Consider the following 23640-nt stretch of genomic DNA (forward strand, 5'->3'; position numbering starts at 1 on the left):
TGATGCTCAACCTAGCAATAATAATGATGTAGAGATTGAACCTGATGTTGATCTTGATAACCCACAATCAAAGAATCAACATTATGATAAGAGAGACTTTGTTGCTAGGAAGCACGGTAAGGAAAGAGAACCATGCTCTACAAAAAAAAGACACATCCGTGACATTTTGGGCCGAACAAAATTTTTCTGTCATACATATGACACTTCTATGACGATAATTGTGACAAAACCCGGTATCATCATAGATGTGGTGGGCTCCTACTTCTATGACAAAAAATCATGACAAAAAATGGGTTTTCGTCCTGGGCGGGCCGGAGACGCAACTGCATGACATTCTTTGGGTCGTCCATGACGGAAAAAACCGTGGTAGAAGCAAGGGGGGATTTCGGGGAGTTCCCAGTTACGGTGGGAGGTCGGGGGCCGAGCGATGCGCGTTTCTCTCCTACACGTACGCGCGTGTGTGCGAGGCGTTGGCTCTAACTGAACCCGAGCGAGGTGTTGGGCTCTAACCGAAGCCGAGCGATTGCACTACAGGCTACACGTTACTGAACCCGAGCGATCGATCGATGGCTGTTAACTGAACCCGATCAGCGATTCCTTCGCTACTGCTGCTAACTGAAGCCGATCGATGCTGCCTCTGGATGAACAGTGAGCATTTCGGGGGGGTTTGGATGAATAGTTCCCGGTGGGGGTGGATGAACAGGACCCTGATCGATCGAGCCGGTTGGGGCTGGATGAACAGGACCCCGTGGAGGGCTGGATGAACAGGACCACCCCGTGGAGGGCAGGTTGAACAGTAGACGGTGGAGGGCAGGATGAACAGTAGCCCGTGGAGGGGTGGTTGAACAGGAGCCCGTGGAGAGGGCTGGTTGAATAGTAACCGGTGGAGTAGTGCGCGGTGGAGGCTGGATGAACAGGAGCCCGTGGATGAACAGTCGCAGGTGGAGGCTGGAGGAGGTCGACGATGGATGAACAGTAGCTCGTGGAGGCTGGAGGGGGTCGACGGTGGAGATGAACAGTATCCCGTGGAGTCCCGTTTTGTGGTACACCACACCCCTCCCGATGAACAGGACCCCCATTTCGACCGTAGCGCTCCAACACAAGTCCGTTTCGTCCGTTTTGCGGTACGCCACACCCCTCCCGATCAACAGGACCCCTGTTTCGATCGTAGGAGATTAGTTTCCTCCGTTTTGCGGTATGCCAGACCCCTCCCAATCAACAGGACCCCGTTCCGAACGGAGGAGGTCCGTTTCCTTCGTTGCGCGGTACGCCAGGCCTTGTTTCCATCGCCTGTTCCGTCCAAGCCCTCCCGATGAACACGACCACGCATTCCGTTCCGACCCAGCCGGTTGGCTCCCACGCGTTCCGTTGCCTCCCCATGAACACGACGCACTCCGTTGCCTCCCCATGAACACGACGATGACGTTGTTTCTCCGTTCCGACCCAGCCATGTCAACGAGCCCTCGCCGTACGTATGCGCGAGTAGGCGTTCGAGACCCCGCCCGTATGTACACATACATGGCCGTATTTTCTTTCTTGCACCCTGGCCGCCTCTGCTACGACACGTGCGCACCTCTACATCCACCAGTATATATATATATATATGTACGTACACGTTCGCGACCAGAATGACAACGCTACGTACGCTTCGACCAGGTGGGTCCCGACTGCCAGGCACTTCCTTGCGTGCGAAGATGTAGCTGGTGGGTCCCAGCAGTCAGGGAGGCGAAATACGGTGGCCCGTCCGGTGGGTCCCCGCTGTCAGGTGGAGGAATAATTATTTTGCACGTAATAAGGAGGCACTTCCTTGCTACGGCCGTGGACCCAGCTTGACATCTCCACGTACAGTCCACGTCCTATGGAAGCCGTTCCTTGACCACGTTCACCACGCCGCGCCGAGAGCACCAGGGTGGTGGACGACGGCGAGGCCTAGGAAGGGGACGACGCGGAGCCGGGGAAGACGCGGCAGTGGATGACCACGCGTAGAGGAGTACGAGGGTTCACTGGTTCGCTGCGGTGTGAGGCTGCCGTCGCCGCAGAATAACAGGGGGTGTGGGTGAGTAGAGGGATGGCCTGGCCAGCGGTGGGAGTAGTAGGGGCGGCATGACCGGCGCATCATAGCCGGCCACGGGAGGCAGGAGCACGAGGCACGACCGGTGCTGGTTTGGGCGGCTGAAGGAAGAAGACCAGAGGTTGAAGAAGCACTACGGCCATTGGATGGACATCGTAAGGTCACTAGAGCTAGAATCGTGCATATTGACTAAGTTGACAAAGCCCTCCATCCCCGTCAACTTAGTAGGCCCAGAAGTCAGCCTCTCACCAAGGTGGGTCCCAGCTAGCAGGGGGTATTCATTTTTTTGTGCGTAATAAGGAGGCACTTAAGGTGGGTCCGAGCTGACAGCAGGGGGAACGTTTTTTCATGAAATATGGTGGCCTGTCGGGTGGGTCCCAGCAGTCAGGGGCAAACATTTTTTGCGATATACTGGTGGGCGTTTGGTGGGTCCCTGCTGTCAGGTGGAGGAATAATTATTTTCCGCGTAACAAGGAGGCACTTCCTTGCGGCTGTCGTGGACCTAGCTATCAGCCACTCCACGTACAGTATTCTTCCGATGGAATTCGGTCGTTGACCACATTGACCACGTCGCGCCGACAGCACCACGGCGGTGGACGACGGCGAGGCCTAGGAAGGGGACGACGCGGAGCCGGGGAAGACGCGGCAGTGGATGCCCACGTGGAGAGGAGTATGAGGGTTCACTGGTTCGGCTGCGCTGCCGTCGCCGCAGAATAACAGGGGGTATGGGTGAGTGGAGTGGAGGGATGGCCTGGCCAGCGGTGGGAGTAGTATGGGGGCAGTGAGGCCTCCGCGGCAGCACAGCCGGCCATGGGAGGGAGGAGCAGGCGGCACGACCGGCGCTGCTTTGGGCGGCTGGAGCAAGAAGACCAGAGGTTGAAGAAGCACTACGGCCATTGGATGGACATCGTACAGTCAGTCGAGCTAGAATCATGCATATTGACTAAGTTGACAAAGCCCTTCATCCCCGTCAACTTAGTAGGCCCACTATACTGGGTCCCAGCTAGCAGGGGGAGTATTCATTTTTTTTGTGCGTAATAAGGAGGCACTTCCTTGCGTGCGAAGATATAGCTGGTGGGTCCGAGCTGTCAGCGGCGGTAACATTTTTTTCGTGAAATACAGAGGCCGTTTCGGTGGGTCCCAGATGTCAGGTGGAGGAAATCATTATTTTGCGCGTAATAAGGAGGCATTTCCTTGCGCGTGGCCGTGGACCCACCTGTCAGCCTCTCCACATACAGTCCACTTTAGATGCATGTCGGTCATTGACCACGCTGACCACGCCACGCCGAGAGCACCAGGGCGGTGGACGACGGCGAGGCCTAGGAAGGGAACGACACGGAGGCAGGGAAGACTCGGCCGTTGTTTTTGTTTCCCACGCGGAGGGGAGTACGACTGTACGAGGGTTTACTGGTAAGTGTGCCGTCGCCGGAGAATAACAGCAGGTGTGGGTGAGTAGAGGGATGGCTAGGCCAGCGATGGGAGTACGGTGGGGCGGTGAGGCCTGCGCGGCAGCACAGCCGGCCGCGGGGACGAGGGAGCAGGCAGTCCCGCTGGCGCTTGTTTGAGCGGCTGGAGCAGGAAGAACAGAGATTGAAGAAGCACGACGGCCGTTGGATGGACATCCAACAGAATACAGGCCATCTGTGGAAAGCGTCAAATCTATGGAAAATAGCATACAACCCATCTGCCATTATTTCAAATAATTTACAGCCCATTTGCTAATTCTTACGGGTTTTTTTGGAGCCCATATTCTTTATGTTAGCATTACAGCCATATTTGTGGTCACGGTTAAAAAATTATACGAAATTTTGCATATGTCGGTGCGGTCTGAACTGTTTTTAATCCTGAAATTTCGAGTCACATTCAGACTAATTTGAAAAATAAATGTATATCAATATAAAATCCAATAAATTGTCCACGCATAAAATCAATGCAATTTAAAATCTCGAAATGAAAAAAAGATATTTGAAAATAATTGCCGGTTTGATGTGTTTTAAAAATGTACAACCCATTTCTCATTACTCATAGGCCATTTTCTCTGCCAGCCGAATGAAGCTCTCCTCGTCTTGAAAGATTTGCAGCCCAGCAGGCCTGATAAAGCGACTTACTTGACAAATCACAAAAGAACTGGGCTAGCCATTTTCAGAAAGAAAAAAAACTACTGGGCTGGTCTGTGGTAAACATAAAAGAAAAGGCTGTCTAGACAGGCCAGAGTGTCCCGCACAGCCCAGTTGACACCCTGCTTCCGTCTCAAAAACAAATTAGATAAATGCCACTCCAATTATGGTGATTCATAAAAATGCCACTGTAATTTCCAAACTTTGAAAAATGCCACTGCAATTTTTGCAAACTTTGAAAAACGCCACTGCAGTTTGCAAACTTTGAAAAACGCCACTCCAGACTTCGAAAAATGCCACTAGAAATGGCATGAAATGGCATTTTTGAAAGTTTGGAAATTGCAGTGGCATTTCTCGGATACACCAGATTTGGAGTGGCATTTATCAAATTAACCCAAAACAAAAATAACTGGGCGAGCTGCTGGGTCCCTGGTGTCAGCCGCTCGTTGTGCAATTCTCTCGTTTATTGACTACGTTGACAATGGCATGGGACCCAGATGTCAGAAATCCACTAGGAGGGGCCATTTTTTTATTGGCTTGAAATAAGGAGGCACTTGCTTGCATACTTCCATGACCTTGGCGGGTCCCTGCTGTCATCCTCTCCGCGTGCAATCATCTCCTGATTGTGTATGCGTCAACTTGCTAGACCCACAAGTCAGCCTCTAAACCGTGGAGGACAAATACAACCCATTTAAAATAATAACAGCCCATTCCATACGTTCAAACGGAAAGTTCAACATTCAGACCAAAGTAACAGGTCTGATCCACATATAGAGTACTGAACTTCCACGTTGACAACCATCATAGCCAAGTTAACTATCTACTCCCACTAACACTCTAGTAGCGTACAAGTACTAACTTACTCTTAGCTAACTAGACGATGCCGGCCGCCATCTGCTGTCCATGCTAAACGCTAGCACCGGCATCCTCCGCCTCACCTCAGACTTGCCAGAGGTGCGATAGGGCGCGTTGCTCGCGCGCGTTGGCCCTTTCCATGCCGGCGTGGTCCACCGAAGCTTCGGCTTCCAAGAGGGAAACCCACTTGACGAGCTGGTAGTAAAAATCGGCGTCGCGAACGCATGCGTGCCCGTCAGCCTCCAGGGCTATTTGCCGGGCGCCGGCCTCCACGTAGTCGGCCCAATTGCGGGCGCTCTGCTCGCGACTCAGAGCGTCGGTGCGCTGCTGCTCCATGTCCCGCTGGCGGCGCAAATCGGCGATACACCGCTCCTCCGCCAGGCGGTCGCACTCCAACAACTCCTGCTCCTCTGCCATGCGGTCGCGCTCCAACAACTCCTCGATCTCTGCATTGCCATCTAAAGACAGATAGAATGCCACCTCCCTCCGTCTGCCTTCCGGTGAACCCGAACACTAGTTCCGGCGGTGACCGCCTCCGGCGTCGCCTACCGCGGACGGGCGGGGGCATGGCGGACGTGGCAAGCGACGTCGGGCCGGTGGGGGCTTATGAGGATATGGCGAGTTGGGTCACGGTGGCACCTGAGAAGGCCGGGAAACAGTACTTATAGGCGGAAGGTAGCGCGGCGGTCATCGGAATTCAATGCATAATGGCGTAGTGCGCCAGCCTGCCGTGGAAAACTAGAGAAACTGAAATTATGACCGTGCCGTCCCGTCCCGTCTGGGTCGCACGCCGGCATGGCGGTCAAACAAGTGCACTCGAATAATCTCCCTCCTTGTCAATAATGACTCCACGGATTTAAAGCATATCTTTTTTGCATCAATTAGCTGCCTTAATTACAACCGGCTGTATGCAGGCACTCAGAATCCCTTGCAGGCAGTATGCGAAGCATCATGCAACGAGCCGCAGCCGAGGGCACGCATGCAACCACTTAAATCGCTGGAATTAATTAGGCTTAAACTTCTGCATGTCGTTAATTATTGCCATGCCTTGGTCTTGTTGCTTTGCTCACGGGACTAATAAATCCCGGACGGAGGGAGTGCCTTGGTTGGTGAGAGGTTTGAATTAAGCCCTGCAAACCGGGAAGGAGGTACTCCCTCCGTTTTTATTTAGTTCGCATATTAGCTTTGGTCAAAGTCAAGCTTTACAAACTTTGACCAAGTTTATATACAAAAAAATAAGATATACAATAACAAATCAACAAAAAAATTAAGATATACAATAACAGATCATATACAAATATGTAGCTCCAAAAGCAGAGATCTAGAAAAAACATCTGTTCTTCCTACTAACATGGATGCTTCTCTTGGCCAACATTCAGTACAGACTGAAAGACAAATTTGTTTGTGAAGTCTACAATTCCTCTTGTAAACGTAAGTGGTTTCACCAACAGCTGGAACCATGAGAATGAACCACACATGATGGAGGAACATCCACTGCAATATGATTTGGTCTTCTCTCGATCACACCGCGAGACTATTTCGGAATACAAACTTTAACTTAGGCAAAATGATGCCCATTGTATAATCAGACCAAAGCAATGAAGCACCTAGTGTTGCCCAATAAATAGTACAATACTACTTTTCTGCAGTCCATGAAGTGACTATCCAATCTTTCTGTGTCTATTTTCAAATGGCACTGCATGCAGTGACTATACTATTCTCTTGTGCAGTTCAACCAAAATTGCGAACACTTTGTTTGTTTGCCAAATAACAATAGGCAGACATCTCTGTCTGCACAAATATCAAGCAGCTAGTAAACATATACCACACCTTGTATTTTCGGTTTAAACATGTCTCTTCCGCTTAGCATCTCTCATGTTCTGCACAGGACAATCTGATACAGTTATGTTTTGCCCTGGACAATTTCATACTTAATTGATTTGCTGGTTCAGAGCAGAAATATAGCGCCTAGTCTTCATTAGACCAAGGATATCCATGTTCGCAGTGATGGAAGAGGTGAAATCAATACAACCGAAATTAAGCATCCAATCATTAAATCATGTCCTGCACCTCCAATGTAGGTCTAGCCTGCCAATAAATTCACATGCAAACCACTAGTATTACTATCTAATGATAGTACAAAAAGAGTAGCAAGATAGTAGCAAACCATGTACCTTCGTAATGAACAGCTCATAGTGCCACCAATTGGATATAAAGGTTTGGAAAAAAACATGCTCCTAATGTTGAACCAGTTGGACTTTTTGTGCAGTTCCACTAAAATCGAGAATCCCTGTTTGCATAGATATTGAAAGTGTGATTACTCTAAAAGTGGCACTAGTTGAAGCATAGACTCACAAATATAAGCATTCCAATTTCATAATGGGAAAAGGTAGCAAGACTGTTTCTAACCACCTGTTTGAAGGAATAAATAAAGCAACAACGGCTGATGTCAGGAAGGCATACATAGTTTTTCTAAAAAACTGAGCCATTCCTGACCTTTCCTCTTCTTTTAAGCAAATTTTGTGTAGTTCTACTAAAATAAAATGCCATCACTGCCTTGACAATTCAGTGACACTGTACAAAAGGAAATGACTTAACATTACATCATGATGTCAGGTATGTAGTCGACAGGCATTAGAGACAAACATACAGACCTCCTCCGATAACATAATGAACATTAATTTTAACAAAGGTGTGACTAGCTTTACCGGGATAATTTGAGTGAACTCTACACCCTTTGTTCCTTAATATAAGACGTTTTCGCGGTTCAATTTAAAGTACCCAAACGTCTAGTATTTAGAAAAACAGGTAGTAGTTTTCTTGAGCACATATCTGGGAAAGCTTGCCACACTTTATTTATGTCCATATGCTAATGCAACACCATTCGAATACTACAAATATACACTAATCCAGTAGCTAGTGCAACAGTAGAGTAGTTAGTTTATTACAGGGTACAGTACAATGGTTTTACTGAACAGATTTCAATAAACTCTAGAACTGGAAGGTTTCTATAAGAATTAACAATACAAAATGTAAAGGTAACAAGTTTTAGCATTGGTATACTAGCTCTGCATGAGCATTAAACCAAATACAAAAGTCTGAAGGTAACTAGCATTATTAACTAATGATAGTATAAAAAAATTGCAAACCATGTACCTCCAAGGTAAATATCATTTCGAACTCGGGGGGACCTTAAAAATTGCTATCCCAATCTTGATAATCGATCAAACTTAAAAACTTGATCGAACGAATCAAGAAAACAGCCGGAGGAGGAGGTGCCCACTCTTGACCTTTCCTCTTGTCTTCATAATTGTCTGTGTAGTTTAACCAAAATAAAATGACATCAGCGCCTTGGCATTTTGGTGACACTGTACAAAAAAATTAACTTATCTCATGAAAGTGAGGTATGTAATCTATAAGCATTAACAGTGCGAAAATCTGAAGGTAGTAACAAGTTTCATCGTTGGTATACTGGCTGTGCAATAGCATTAGAATGCCTTAGACTGCTGGCGTGGCTTAAATTTATCGGTGGCATTATACTGAGAGCGGCATTAGTTAAATGTGGCATCACTTTAGCAGTAGCATTGCTTGACTTGACTGCTGGCGTTATACTAACAGCAAAAAAAGTGGCAATAAGAGCATGGGAGGCCCATTCAGACAGTGGGCGCCCCAGTACGATGTACCTCCACAGACGCAGAGTGGTGAGGGAGGTATGGTTGCCCAGAGCAACAAATATCCAGGCAGCATATGTGGATTACGTCCCATTTTTGCTCTCTTTAGCCACCTTTTTCCTATGCGAGGACAACAAACCGATCGACCTGGTCATTCTCTATTGCGTTGTCATGCCTTTCTACCCTTCTTCAACCAAGAGACATGAGACTCGTTCCTTAGCTACTGATTTTCCCCTTTTCAACCTAGATGCGGGTTTGATGCCTACTCTCTTGGACAGTACAGTCTCGCTTCCTTTCCTTATTCAACCCAGACATGGATTAGTCTGCATGAAGTAGGGTTTCCTTTAATAGTGCAAATTATGGTTTTCGTCTACGTGGCCAGCAGAGCAGAGGATAGCAAATTGGGAAGATGGTGGAGTGGAAAAAGATCCACATGCAACAACATGGCAGATGGGGCAATAGAACAAGGTTATGGTTCGAAAAGAGGTAGCATACCTGAGGGTCGGCGGGAAGTGGCTTCGCTCGTGGTCGTCGTCCTCCGCACACACTACGGCGGCGAGCTTGGGGACGGAGGCCATCCCGCGCGGGCGCTAGGTCTGAGAGGACGGCCTTGTTGTCAGTGCGTGACCTCACTCGCCGATGATGAGTGCGTCAACGCTGCACGTCCTTTTCTTCCCCGGCGGATCTGTGACCACCGGTGAGGAGGGAGAGAGGGGTCGTCTTTTTTAGATCTGGAGAGAGGGTGGTAGCGTGAGAAGCAAGTGGGCAGACCTTAGCAAGAAAGCGCTCAAGCTCCAGCCTATATATCTTTTTTATACTACTAGTACTGGAGGTGGAGTAGTGGTAGAGTAGTTTATATTTTCTCTGCGTACAGTACCAGTTAGTCGTGCATCAAAACTGATCGGCATGCCATTAAAAAAATAAAGGTCGATAACTAATGCGGCACCTCGGGCCAACGCGGCCAGATCGCATTTTGCACGAGAAATTACACACCATGTTTCGTTGACATGTGGTCCCGTTCCAACATATCAGTGAGACGACGGCGAGTAGTAGGCGTATTTCCGAACGGACGTGTAGGTCGGGGCGCCTCTTCATGAACCGTGGCAAACTCGCAATCGTCCACCGACTCTTCGCCTTTCCCTCTCGATTTGGAACTGCTGTCGCACGCTCTTCCTCTCCCTCCTCCATTTTCCTTCAGCCCTTCACCCTTTCTTCTGCCATTGTTCGATCGTCCTCTCCATGGAGGGAACAGGCCGGAAACGACCCCGTTATTCTTGCCCCGATCCGAAAGATGACGTGGTGGAGGAACTCATTGATTGGTGTGACGTCATCACCTCGGCTAGCATGGCAGGTTCATTCAAGCCCATTCTCGACTCAACTAATAACATCATTACAAAGAACCCAAGAGTCAAGGAGCGGTTTGATCTTCCCTATCTTCTTCGCCGTGACCCTGACATTGTTGAGGAAATCGTTAACTGGTAGCTGCTCGGTTGGCTAGCGATTAGGGGATTAATCGGCTAATCGGCAAGTTAATCGGCCATTTAATCAATTAATCGGACGATTTTTCGGTTTATCGGCTACTCGGTGACCCTATGAGTAGGGATTAATCGGCAAGTTAACTGGTTAATCGGATGAATTCTTGAACAGGGGACCCTGATGATGACTGGCGCCGGCACGACGGAGACCTCGCCCTGTGCAAGTTGATGCCGCTTGATAATGATACGTATGATGTTAAGATGCCATCACTTGAGGGCAAGGCTTGGGCAGGCGCAAATGGAGATTGGGTTGTTTACATTGGGTCCAACTGCGAGTGGGAACTTGTGAATGTGTACACTCGTCACCGGGTTCCACTTCCAAAAGTCTCGGCACACTGCCCAGAGGTTGAGCACACCGGTAATGTACGCACGTTCAAATACGACCATGGTCACTGTATTCTACGGAAGATAGCAATTTGTCGAGTTCCCAACCGCTCTTGGAATTACAGCGACTATGATGTTGTTGCTATCTTCGACAAGCTTGTTGCCTTCCTTGATGGTTTCACTCGATGGATATTGCTCAAAAATCAGTTTCTGTACACGGATGAGTACTGTGATGCAATTCAATACGAGCACCTTGTGTTTGCTGCCACCACTCGTGGCACTGTTTTTGCATGGCATCCTCATAGTTTCAGTATGTTTGTCTTCCACTGTAATTATAATTGTTTCATCCACATGCATGCGGGTTAGCAAATTTCCCTTTACTAATTAACCTTCTTCTTATGTTTCCAAGGTCCTGTGAACATCCCACCACCTATACTTGAAGATTTTTGTAACCAAGGGGGAGATGACGATGGTGATGATCACGAGCATGAGGACGAGCAGCGCCCATATACTCTGTGGCGCCTGGCAACTAATTCCGATGGATCACCTCTTCTTGTGTGTATACAGCCCACTGATGATGTTACTGCTAAGGAAGCAGGTGTCTCCCATGGTCGCACTCTCCGGACCTATTCCAACACCCGTTGCATGGTGTTCGGGATGGATACTAGTGTGCTAGCGCCAACTCATTCTCCCTGGTACAGAATTGATAGTCTTGGAGAAAACTCGCTCTTTCTTGGACAAAACTATTCGATGATGGTGAAAGGCGATCCAACTGCTGTTGACACATTTATGAGAAGCAATTGTGTCTATACCTCGGACATTTGTGTGGTTCCCTACCCTGCTAGGGATATAGTAGACCGCTTCAGCCTGGATGATCAGTCCTGCGTTGGTTTCCAGATCGACAATCGATGGCCCGTCCCAGAGAATCACTTGTGGTTCAAAGCAAGCGTTTCCAACGCCGAGGAATGGTTGAGTTGAAGTTCATTTCATTGCTTGTTATTTGTTGTGTGGTGAAAACTTTAGTATTTATAATGTATCCTCGTTGTCGATGTGGGTTGATGACCTGTTGTATGTAATAAAATGATATGCGTGTGATAAACTTACTAAATTTATGAATGGCTTTCGAGTCGCTTCTCTGAGTGAGTGGTGCGACGAGGCAAAAAAATATTTTCCGAATACATAATTATACGTGCATTGCAACAGGTTATCGGATGAGGCCAATCAACAATAGTAGTACACTATTTGTACTAGCTTCTGATGCTTCGCGCGTCGAGCGGGTGTTTTTACTGTAGCCATATGTTAATGTGTTCGCTGTACGTAACCAGCACCTCGAATCCTCGATACTAGTACTATATAGTAGGAGTAAGTAGTAGGGAGTAGTAGGGTGGTATGGGCCAGAACAAGCATTCACTTCCAGGAGTATGGCACACGCCACCACCACGACATCCATCTGACACCATATTATTTCTTGGAGTCCGTGCTAGAGCAATCTCTTCAACCTCGTTGTTTCTCTAACTTCAGTCATCGCGCGGCGGGCGATGTGGGGGTTTGCCGATAGTCGGTTTCCTTAACTGCGGTCCCACTTGTAAGGCCAACTCCAACGCACGACCCCAAACGCACCTCCATTTTGCACGGACTCCAACGATAATTTTGACTAGAAAAGCAAGACCAAAGAAAACAAGAACCACAAGAATACACTTTACTACTCCTGTAAGTTGGATTAGTGCCTTCTTGATGCATTCATTGTTGATCTACGGAGGCTCGATCTTGCGTCTATGCTAGCTAAAAGTGATAGAACATCTACTAAATTGTGCTCTATCAATATATGGATGTACTCTTCTTCCCAATACAAAAACTTGCATCCATTCTACTCCCTCCGTTGCACAATACATGCCTTCTATTTGTCAAAATATATATGTATCTAGACATGCCTTAGTATATAAGTACATCCATTTTTGGACAAATGGAAGTCAAGTATTTTGGAACGGAGGGAGTACACAATAAAAATTTTAAGTTAGCACAACTAGTCTAATCCGAAAGCAGAACCGAAGATTTGGTCGGGTTCTTCCTCCTTTTGCCGACACGTGGGACATCCAGCATCCAGGTCCTGTCATGAAAGAAAATAGAGTGGTAGTTAAAGCCACAAGATGTGCATCTTGGGTTAAACTGTAAATAGAATCTTAGTACTCTTGAGTAACTCCAAAAGCGGCCACCGAAGATCTTTATTGGATTTGTTTTTCATCACCAGCACGTCGAGGTGAAAGATGTGCAGGTTCAGTGGGTCCTCTTGCATTTTCACTGACATGTGGGGCCGCATGTGAGCAAACAGATGATGGGCTCCGCGCGTCCGCTGGCTGGCTGAGAAGAGAGATAGAGGAGGGCTGGGCACGGACTGCAGGAAATTTGTTCTACGTACCTCAATATAGGCTCGATATAGTGGGGTGGCATGGGCCATAACTCAGTAGCATTCACGTCTAGCAGTACGGCACACGCCACCCACACGAGTCCCATCCGACACCAATTTTCTTGGAGTCCGTGCTACAGCCATCTCTTCTCCCTCCTGTTTTCTCAGCCATCGCGCGGTGGGCGGGGTGGGGGTTTGCCGATAGTCGGTTTTCTCAACTGCGGTCCCACTTGTAAGTGAAAATGCAACACCGCACGCATTCCCGCTTGAGGGGCGTGCCGGACCAACCGTGTGGGGGTGCGACGCGAACACGACAGGCTTTTCCTTTTGAACTCGTAACTTGTAAAATTTGGTTCTGCTCCATGACGCGACCGATAGATAGAAAATAACGATTTTGCCTAGAGTAATGAGAAGTTTGGTTCTAGCGCCGTTCATGCATGGAGTACGTACGAAAATTATGAAGTTGATGCGAAAGGTAAGAAAATTACTGTAGTATAATATACTACTACATGGATTTGATGGAAAGATAAAAATACATACGGATCCATCAACGTTCAACGACATCCTCACGCCCTAGTGCGCCGGGTCACCAACCGACGTGTGAGGAGCAGCGGTGTTGGCGGCGAGCTCAACGTGCTTCTGAACAGTGCCGTCCAAGGTTGCCCTGCGCTCCAAGAAGGCCAGCGTCCTATCGTCCTCCTCTTGCATGTAGTAGTCCTTGTAGACGATTTGCACGTAGACATGGGTGATTATGTCAATGGTGTCTTGCTGCGCCAGGCACTGCGCGACGAGCGCGACCTCGAGGTGGACATTCTCTGGCGCGACGGCGGGCAGTCGCAGGGCCACCAGTGCATCGAAGAGGTTGTTACCATAGTGGCCGTTGAGGGTGGCGGGCATCGCAGAACCTGGGCGCGTCGGCTGGAGGCTTACGTCAAAGTCGTCCGCAAGCTTCTTGATGATGGTGAACTTGTCGAGGAAACCGACGAGGACCTCGTTGAACAAGGAGATAAAGCTGTCGTCCAAGCGGCCCCTCGCCCTGGCGTCCTCAAGCAATACTACCTGGAGACGTTCCTCGGTGCCGGTGGACGTGGTAGTACTCCTAAATCCAGACGATGGTGCTACTAGTACTAGTAGTAGTACTACCAATGTAGTAGTAGGAGTACTAGCACTGTACTACCCGTTGGTCAAATTATTACGTGCTGCTCCTCATAGTGAAGTGACAAGACCCTGCGCCGGAGATGACACCTGAGTATAGGCGCCGTGTTCGGCATACCATAGTCAGCCTCACCATCTACAGTCACTATCATCATGGCTGTAGAGCTAGCCAGCCCTGTTCGACATAATTTCCCGTGCATAGATGCTCGTGCATTGCACGGAACACCAAGATTGGGGGTGGATGGCTCCGGCAGAGGCCATCGCGCCAGATTTTTCCACGGCCTTCTACTCCTAGATGTGTACACGTGTGCTGGTGTGTGTTGTGTGATGGGTGTGCGCGAGTGCGTCCTTCTGTGCATGCCGCCGCGCAGTGGTGAATTGTGCGCGAGTGCGTCCTTCACGCGCAAGAAGTTTGTCCTCAATGCGCCCTCAATTTACTAGCGTGCGGGGTGCTACCCCGAGTGGTTTCAACTTTGTTTACTTCACCGCGCGTCAGATGGGACTCTAGTTTACTTATTTTCACCCACTGCCACATGGGCCAGCACACGAAGATACAGAACACGAGCTAACAAGGCAGCATGTGGATTGGTTGACTGGTCAACTAAACAATATACGGAGCTATACGCTGACACAGTGAGCGTATAATCCGTCGGTATAGAGAGTTCGAGTGAGAGGGGAGGCCCATGAGAGATAGCAGAGAGAGAGAGAGAGAAAGAGCTACTCCCTCCGTTCGATAATGTAGTTCCAACATTTTTTTAAGTCAAACTTTTGAAACTTTGACCAAGTTTATAAAGAAATTACTTATATCTACAATATCAAAGATAAATGATAGTATGAAGTAAGTACATGTTGTGATGAATCTAATGATCATTCCAGATGTAAATGTTTTTCTCCACATATACCTGGTCAAACGTTTTTGAGGTTTGACTTTTCAAAACATCCATATGCTTATGGACGTGACAGAGTCCCTAACAAGAGAGAGAGAGAGTGAAAAAAGTGTGTGTGCGTGTGTGAAAGAGACATGGACAACACACGATAAAAGTAGAGAAAAAGCGTGTGTGTCTTATGCAAACATATCACACATGCATCTTCGACAACGGAGGCAAGGTGAGGAGATAGTGTGTGGTTGTTTGGAACCGAGAGAGCAAGACCCCTAAGCTAGGACGTGGCCAAGAGGGGTCTGACAAACAAGGGAGAGAGGTCGAGAGAGACGTACAGAGAAAATGCAGACATGGGGAGGAGAGAGTGTATGTTTTTCATAGAGAGATCCCCTGGAGATCATGATGGGACTACATGGGTGGGAGATCAAGTGACAAGGTGTGTGCGCGATAGAAGATGCCCCGAGAGATATCGAGATAGACGTATGGATGGAAGGAGACAATACATGTGTTCTTGTTGGCTAGTAAGAGATAATCATACTTAGGAGGGGGTAGTGCTTGCGCCTATGGTGGATTGAGGGATTATGGTACTTAGGGGGTGCGTGTCACATGGAGAGAGAACAAGGGCGGAGAGTGTTGGATGGGTCTATATGTATAGCGCGAGCAAGACATGTGTATGTGTGAACCAAGGAGATATAAGGCCAGTTTGGCTTGCGTCCTGAGCATCTTTTGCCTGGCCTGGGGTTGTGGCTGGATTTCATGCATGCTTGTTTGGTTGCTACCCTGTGAAAAAGAAAGCCCGCCTGGCCTGGGTTCCCTTGCACTTTAACTAGCCTGGCTGAACTCCAGACACTGCAAGTAGCCTGGCCCAGGCGACCGATTTTGAACGCCTGGTCGTGGCTAGTCGTGTGGCCACGAGGCTAACAGCAACATGGATGGATATTAGCATTAAATAATTGATGCATGGATTGATTGATGGGACGTTGATGCTTTGCCTGGCCCAAGCATGAACCAAACGCTTCAGCACCACACAAGCCTGGCCAGGCAGAAATATTTTACATCTCACGTCCACACCAGGCAGTACCGGCCATCAAGGCATGAGGGTCAGGTCATGAACCAAACTGACCAATAAAGTTTGAGTGAGATTGAGGAGCCCCGATAAGGCTGAGTGGTGCGTCAGATAGCTGAGAGGGGGAAAGAGATATTCCATCCGCTCGATAATGCAGTGCATGTAAATTTTTTAGAAGTCAAACTTTGGAAACATTGATCAGGTTTACACAAATGTTATTTATATCTACAATACCAAAGATACATCATACAAAACTACATCTCATGGTGAATCTAATGGCATATGTTTGCCGTACTAGATGTAATTCTTTTTCTCCACGTACATGGTCAAACTTTGTGATGTTTGACTTTTCAATAGATCTATATGCTATGGACTGAGAGTGCCTCAGTCGGGACAGATCAAGTGCGTGTGAAGGAGAATGAGTAAGTGTGCAAAAAGAGTATGTGTGTGAAAGACAAAGTGACAACAAATGATAAATTAGAGAGAGGGTGTGTGTTTTTTCGTTTCTTATGCGAACATATCACGCATGCATCTCCGAGATGGAAAAGCGAGGCGAGGAGATACACGAAGATAGCTAGTGTGTGATTGTTTGCAACAGAGAGAGACACCCCTGTAGCACATGTCCAATAGAGGTGTGGCCAACAAGGAACAAAGGTCGAGAGGGACACATGGATGGCATGGACGCATGAGGAGGGAGAGGGTGTGTTTGTGATAGAGAGATCCCGTCGAGATCGTGAGGGGACTATATCGGTGGGAGATCGAGGGAGTGCATGCACGATAGAAAGATGCCCCGAGAGAAACCGAGATAGACCATGCACATGTTTGTGATGGAGACTAAGATTAGCTAGTCATATACATATAGGGGGGACTGCGTGTGCCTAAAATTGAGTGAGAGACCATCATACTTGGCTAGCTGGCATGAGATTGTGTGTGTGTGCGCGTGTGAGATGGACAGAGAACGAGGGGAGAGATAGAGTTTTAGATGGGCCTATCGAGTGCGAGTGAGATATGCATGTGTATGTGTGACCCAGGTGGATGGAGAGTTTGAGAGGGGGGGAAGAGCTCCGAGACGACATAGTGGTGTGTGAGAGAGTTACAGGCAAAGAGCCAAGGAATCTGTGTGCGTACGATGAGTGCACCCAAGATATCTAGCTTGGACTAGCTAGAGTATCATACATAGTGAGCGAGAGAGACCTATGGATGGTGTATATATGCATGCGAACTAGAAAGACCCCCCCCCCACACACACACACAAAGAGAGAGAGAGAGATGGAGAGAAAGGGAGAGGGACGAACAAGGTTTTTGTGTCGGATGCGTACGACAGAATTGAAGATTGTCGGCGAGAGAGAGAGAGAGAGAGAGAGAACAGGAGTCCGGGAGAGGGGGAGGTCGCGTTTTATGCATCAAAGACTGATATAAACCATGTTTCAATATAAACTTGCATTCAAATATTTAAATTGGAGAACATGTTGTCTGCAATCCACACATAATGGATATATGTGTATATCAAACAAGTTCATTAATTTGACTTTCAACATGTTCATGGAGTACTATAATACTGTACAACATGCTACTCGATTGAGGTGTTCAATTTTGGATTTAGTTCACTATTTTGACCTACTAAACGAGCCATTTCATTGAATCGAGATATTTCATTTTGGGTTTGATTCGCGTTTTTGAGTGGGTCAACTATTTTTCATATAGTAAATCGCTAGCAACGGGCATGTAAAAACACATTACTCCCAAGCATCATCTCTCCATCTAAAAAAGAAGTGGCAAGCTAATATTTCAAAATTTCATCCAAATCGACTTGGTAAGGTAGACGTGGATGCTCGTTCTCCCAAAATTTGAACGAACCGTTAAACATCGTCTCTGCTCGGTGGAATTCGCCCGAGCAAATAAATGGGAGACGCAAAATTACCGTCCTATGTGGGACACGCATCAATTGGCCCGTTGTACATCGAGGGTAGGTTCGTAAATTCATCCAAGCGCACCTTCTCCTTGGCCGAAATGACATGTGCCGAATAATTCATAAACCATGGTCGGCAAAACACGCTCTCCTCGCCCGAAATCGCTTGCACCCACTATAGTTCAAAACACGCCCTCCTCGCCCGAAATCGCTCCCGCCCAGAGAAGCAAAGTTACTCTACAATCCCCGACCCTCAGTACACAGACCCAAGCCGAGAAGCCTATAGGCAAGGGTAGAACTGTAACTCCCCCTCACATTTCAGACAAATGTGTTCGTAAGACATGGTTCCACTCCCCTCCCAATTTCCCCCGCCCGCCCCCATTCATACCTCGTGGGCGCCAAATCACCTTCTCCCCGGGAAGCTCCCTTCTCCCGAGCCGCGAAACCTCAGCCCCACCTCCATGGCGCCCCCACCGCACCAATTTCACAGCCGCCCTCCTCCCTAATGCTGGAGACGTTGTCCATTTGACGTCGTGCACTGGGTCGTGCACCTCTTACTCCGTGTTGCTGGTGCTGCCTCGACGACGGCCGCGTGAACCGTACCGGAGCCGATTCACCCCCGCCGTTGTTCACGGCGCCGCAGCGGCTCCAACTTTGTATCCGTCCAGAGTCCTGGCGCTGCTTCGGCGTAGCCTTCGACCGTCGCGACATTGCTCTTTCCCTGCTGCCGGTCGCCACCGCAACCGCGCCGGCCTCACCGACTCGGCAGCTGGACCTGCCTACTTCACCATGCCGCCAGATAGGTCGCACCCTCATCTCAAATCACTTTATTTAGGCGTCAGTTGTCTGAATTTTTATTCTGGGCCAATCGATTTGCAATGGGAAGCAGCACCCCTCGAGGCGGCGGAGCTCCTAGGCTGCCGGTTGGCTGGTGTCTAACGTAAGGGTGCGGGGCCGCAAAGTTCGCCGCGGAAGCAGCGCTTAGATGGCTATCTTTTAGAGTTGTCGGGGTTGAAGGTACTGCCGCTGCCGGATCTGGATGACGGGGAGTCTTTGTGGATTGTGTTGGGGAACGTTGCAGAAAACAAAAATTTTCCTACTCGTTTCACCAAGATCCATCTAGGAGTTCATCTAGCAACGAGACATAGGATGCATCTACATACCTTTGTAGATCGCGCACGGAAGCGTTCAAAGAACGGTGATGATGTAGTCGAACACGACGTGATCCAAATCACCGATGACCAAGCGTCGAACGGACGGCACCTCCGCGTTCAACACACGTACGGGACGGGAGACGTCTCCTCCTTCTTGATCCAGCAAGGGGAGGAGGAGAGGTTGATGAAGATCCAGCAGCACGACGGCGTGGTGGTGGATGCAGGGCGTCACAGTAGCAGGGCTTCGCCTGTACTACGAGGGAGAGACGTAACGGGGAGAGAGGGAGGCGCCAAGGCTCAGGTATAAAGTCCTCCCCTCTCCTCAACTATATATAGGGGTGCCAAGGGGGGGCGCCGGCCCTAGTAGATGGATCTACTAGGGGGGGCGGCGGCCAAGGGTGGGGGGCTTGCCCCCCAAGCAAGGGGGCGCCCCCTTTAGGGTTCCCCCCCAACCCTAGGCGCATGGGCCCTTGGGGGGTGGCGCCCCAGCCCACTTTGGGCTGGGTTCCCTCCCACTTCAGCCCATGGGGCCCCCCGGGATAGGTGGCCCCACCCGGTGGACCCCCGGGACCCTTCCGGTGGTCCCGGTACAATACCGGTGACCCCGAAACTTGTCCCGATGGCCGAAACAGCACTTCCTATATATAATTCTTTACCTCCGGACCATTCCGGAACTCCTTGTGACGTCCGGGATCTCATCCGGGACTCTGAAAAATATTCGGGTTACTGCATATACATATCTTCACAACCCTAGCGTCACCGAACCTTAAGTGTGTAGACCCTACGGGTTCGGGAGACGAGCAGACATGACCGAGATGACTCTCCGGTCAATAACCAACAGCGGGATCTGGATACCCATGTTGGCTCCCACATGCTCCACGATGATCTCATCGGATGAACCACGATGTCGAGGATTCAATCAACCCCGTATGCAATTCCCTTTGTCAATCGATATGTTACTTGCCCGAGATTTGATCGTCGGTATCCCAATACCTCGTTCAATCTCGTTACCGGCAAGTCACTTTACTCGTACCGTAATGCATGATCCCGTGACCAGACACTTGGTCACTTTGAGCTCATCATGATGATGCATTACCGAGTGGGCCCAGTGATACCTCTCCGTCATACGGAGTGACAAATCCCAGTCTTGATCCGTGTCAACCCAACAGACACTTTTGGAGATACCCTTAGTCTACCTTTATAGTCACCCAGTTACGTTGTGACGTTTGGTAGACCCAAAGCACTCCTACGGTATCCGGGAGTTACACGATCTCATGGTCTAAGGAAAAGATACTTTGACATTGGAAAACTCTAGCAAACGAACTATACGATCTTGTGCTATGTTTAGGATTGGGTCTTGTCCATCACATCATTCTCCTAATGATGTGATCTCGTTATCAATGACATCCAATGTCCATAGTCAGGAAACCATGACTATCTGTTGATCAACGAGCTAGTCAACTAGAGGCTTACTAGGGACATGTTGGTGTCTGTTATTCACACATGTATTACGATTTCCGGATAACACAATTATAGCATGAATAAAGACAATTATCATGAACAAGGAAATATAATAATAATGCTTTTATTATTGCCTCTAGGGCATATTTCCAACAGTCTCCCACTTGCACTAGAGTCAATAATCTAGTTACATTGTGATGAATCGAACACCCATGGAATTCTGGTGTTGATCATGTTTTGCTCTAGGGAGAGGTTTAGTCAACGGATCTGCTACATTCAGGTCCGTATGTACTTTACAAATCTCTATGTCTCCATCTTGAACATTTTCACGAATGGAGTTGAAGCGACGCTTGATGTGCCTTGTCTTCTTGTGAAACCTGGGCTCCTTGGCAAGTGCAATAGCTCCAGTGTTGTCACAAAAGAGTTTGATTGTCCCCGACGCATTGGGGATGACTCCTAGGTCGGTGATGAACTCCTTCACCCATATTGCTTCATGTGCTGCCTCCGAGGCTGCCATGTACTCCGCTTCACATGTAGATCCCGCCACGACGCTTTGCTTGCAACTGCACCAGCTTACTGCCCCACCATTCAAAATATACACGTATCCGGTTTGTGACTTAGAGTCATCCAGATCTGTGTCGAAGCTAGCGTCGACGTAACCCTTTACGACGAGCTCTTCGTCACCTCCATAAACAAGAAACATTTCCTTAGTCCTTTTCAGGTACTTCAGGATATTCTTGACCGCTGTCCAGTGTTCCTTGCCGGGATTACTTTGGTACCTTCCTACCAAACTTACGGCAAGGTTTACATCAGGTCTGGTACACAGCATGGCATACATAATAGACCCTATGGCCGAGGCATAGGGGATGACACTCATCTCTTCTATATCTTTTGCCGTGGTCGGACATTGAGCTGAGCTCAATTTCACACCTTGTAATACAGGCAAGAACCCCTTCTTAGACTGATCCATATTGAACTTCTTCAATATCTTATCAAGGTATGTGCTTTGTGAAAGACCTATGAGGCGTCTTGATCTATCTCTATAGATTTTGATGCCTAATATATAAGCAGCTTCTCCAAGGTCCTTCATTGAAAAACTCTTATTCAAGTAGGCCTTGATGCTGTCCAAGAGTTCTATATCATTTCCCATTAAAAGTATGTCATCTACATATAGTATGAGAAATGCTACAGAGCTCCCACTCACTTTCTTGTAAACGCAGGCTTCTCCATAAGTCTGTGTAAACCCAAACGCTTTGATCATCTCATCAAAGCGAATGTTCCAACTCCGAGATGCTTGCACCAGCCCATAAATCGAGCATTGGAGCTTGCACACCTTGTCAGCATTCCTAGGATCGACAAAACCTTCCGGCTGCATCATATACAATTCTTCCTTAAGGAAACCATTAAGGAATGCCGTTTTGACGTCCATTTGCCATATTTCATAATCGTAGAATGCGGCAATTGCTAACATGATTCGGACGGACTTTAGCTTCGCTACCGGTGAGAAAGTCTCATTGTAGTCAACCCCTTGAACTTGTCGATAACCCTTAGCGACAAGCCTAGCTTTATAGATGGTCACATTACCATCCGCGTCTGTCTTCTTCTTAAAGATCCATTTATTTTCTATGGCTCGCCGTTCAACGGGCAAGTCAGTCAAAGTCCATACTTCGTTTTCATACATGGATCCTATCTCGGATTTCATGGCTTCCAGCCATTTGTCGGAATCCGGACCCGCCATTGCTTCTTCATAGTTCGAAGGTTCACCGTTGTCTAACAACCTGATTTCCAAGACAGGGTTGCCGTACCACTCTGGTGCGGAACGTGTCCTTGTGGACCTTCGAATTTCAGTAGGAGCTTGATCAGAAGTATCTTGATCATTATCATTAACTTCCTCTCTAGTCGGTGCAGGCACCTCAGGAACATTTTCTTGAGTTGCGCCATTTTCTGGTTCAAGAGGTAATACTTCATCAAGCTCTACTTTCCTCCCACTTACTTCTTTCGAGAGAAACTCTTTCTCTAGAAAGAGTCCGTTCTTGGCAACAAAGATCTTGCCTTCGGATCTGAGGTAGAAGGTATACCCAATAGTTTCTTTAGGGTATCCTATGAAGACGCATTTTTCCGACTTGGGTTCGAGCTTCTCAGGTTGAAGTTTCTTGACATAAGCATCGCATCCCCAAACTTTTAGAAACGACAGCTTAGGTTTCTTCCCAAACCATAATTCATACGGTGTCGTCTCAATGGATTTCGACGGAGCCCTATTTAAAGTGAATGCGGCAGTCTCTAAAGCATAGCCCCAAAAAGATAGCGGTAAATCAGTAAGAGACATCATAGACCGCACCATATCCAATAGAGTGCGATTACAACGTTCGGACACACCGTTACGCTGAGGTGTTCCAGGCGGCGTGAGTTGTGAAACTATTCCACATTTTCTTAAGTGTGTGCCAAACTCGTGACTCAAGTATTCTCCTCCACGATCTGATCGTAGAAACTTGATTTTCCTGTCACGTTGATTTTCAACCTCACTCTGAAATTCCTTGAACTTTTCAAAGGTTTCAGACTTGTGTTTCATTAAGCAGACATACCCATATCTACTCAAGTCATCAGTGAGGGTGAGAACATAACGATAGCCACCGCGAGCCTCAACACTCATTGGACCGCACACATCAGTATGTATGATTTCCAATAAGTTGGTTGCTCGCTCCATTGTTCCTGAGAATGGAGTCTTGGTCATCTTACCCATGAGGCATGGTTCGCACGTGTCAAATGATTCATAATCAAGAGACTCTAAAAGTCCATCTGTATGGAGCTTCTTCATGCGTTTGACACCTATGTGACCAAGGCGGCAGTGCCACAAGTATGTGGGACTATCATTATCAACCTTACATCTTTTGGTACTCACACTATGAATATGTGTAGCAATATGCTCGAGATTCATTAAGAATAAACCATTTACCATGGGAGCATGACCATAAAACATATCTCTCATATAAATGGAACAACCATTATTCTCAGATTTAAATGAGTAGCCATCTCGAAT

The sequence above is a fragment of the Triticum urartu genome, chromosome 4A (genome assembly GCF_056163025.1).
Source record: "Triticum urartu cultivar PI428250 chromosome 4A, HENAU_Tu73, whole genome shotgun sequence".
NCBI classification, from domain to species: Eukaryota; Viridiplantae; Streptophyta; class Magnoliopsida; order Poales; family Poaceae; genus Triticum; species Triticum urartu.